Consider the following 1,664-nt stretch of genomic DNA (forward strand, 5'->3'; position numbering starts at 1 on the left):
ATAATTATATAATATTTATATTAAATATATAAATTATATAAATATATATTAATATATTTAAATATTCCGCAATTACATGAGCACAGAAATTCTTCACTATACTTTTATTGAAATAAATTAATTAAATATTTATACGATATGATACACACTCATATTACTAGAAATGAAAAATAACTTACAAATGTTATTTTGATCATTACTTAGTCATATTCAGTCGAAATATAATTATAATTATATATATAAAAACACGCAGTTTTTTATTAATATTTATGCTTTAATACTATATTATTATATGTAATACATGTAACAATATTTTAATATAACAAACCTTCTTCACAACCTAATATCTTCACAACCGATTCTGGAATAAACACTTTTATGATATTTATGATATTAAAAAAATTGTGAGAAAATAGAATTGTGAGTTCTACACCTTTTTAACCTTCATTTGCTCACCGCACTGACTTAAGTTTTTTTTTTGTCTATTCTCATATTTGGTATAAGATCACACCAATGTTAATATTTATACTTACAAAAACATTAAAATTTTGAACCACAAAAACATCATAAAAACTGACCACTACTATATGAAGTAATTTTGAACAGATAAAACCTCAAAAAATTGTGTAACATACAGAATATATACAACTACAAAATTGCTTACATATTTATTTATTTTAATATGTTTATTTAGTGGATAGATATATCATCTTGTTAAAAAAATATGTATGTATATATTTTATATGAATGAAATATTACAGCCATCACAATTACACCTTAATAACGTTTTTGTAACAAATTGTACACAACTACAAAAACTACGAGACCGCAAAATTGTAAATGACAGCAGGACAAAAATTTATCTGCAAGATAAAAATTAAACATCAAAGAAAATTAAAAACAGCAAAATGTGTTGGTGGGAAAATGTTTGATGTGTAGCAGTAAAAAAGGAAAATAATAATAAATATAAAAATTTTTATAAACTTTACAAATGCCACTGCATGACATTTTGACACATTTTTACGTGTTATTGGATAAGAAGATGGATTTTCATTTAAATATTTATTTAAGTTTATTAGAAAAAATTTTCAAATATCTATCTATGACTGTTCCAATAATGAAATTACATATAATATTTTTACATAAAAATTTATTATTAAGAAGATATAAATTTGAAATATAATAAAATAATAATATTTCAATATTACTAAATACAAAACATTGACAATCTCTTGATAAATTGTATTTGGAATGTGTAATTTTTAACTATTCAGTTAGGTAGATTTAATATGAATATATATTAAATTTTTTTATTGAATCTTCTCACTTGTAGATTAACAACAATTATAAGTTAATTACAATAGGTGATTCATATTCCATCGGTCTCTTAAAAATAATTGGACTGGTAAGAATGGAAACGAACATTCTCTTTGAAAAAGTGGTATCAGAACCATACGTTCTTTCAAGAGAAGAGAAGAAAAAAGAATAAAGCAAAGAAATAACTGTTTAATAAGTTCATGTTCATGTTGAGTCTTTTTCGATTTAGTACATCTGGGCACTGTTACTCTTTATTAGCTGGGGGTTTCTGCAGAGTTCTCTCACTGCAGTCCATCCTTTTCACTGATTAATTTATGTATTCCTCAAAAGCTTCGTGATTATTCGAT

Source organism: Teleopsis dalmanni, chromosome 1 (genome assembly GCF_002237135.1).
Source record: "Teleopsis dalmanni isolate 2A chromosome 1, ASM223713v2, whole genome shotgun sequence".
Classification (NCBI taxonomy): domain Eukaryota; kingdom Metazoa; phylum Arthropoda; class Insecta; order Diptera; family Diopsidae; genus Teleopsis; species Teleopsis dalmanni.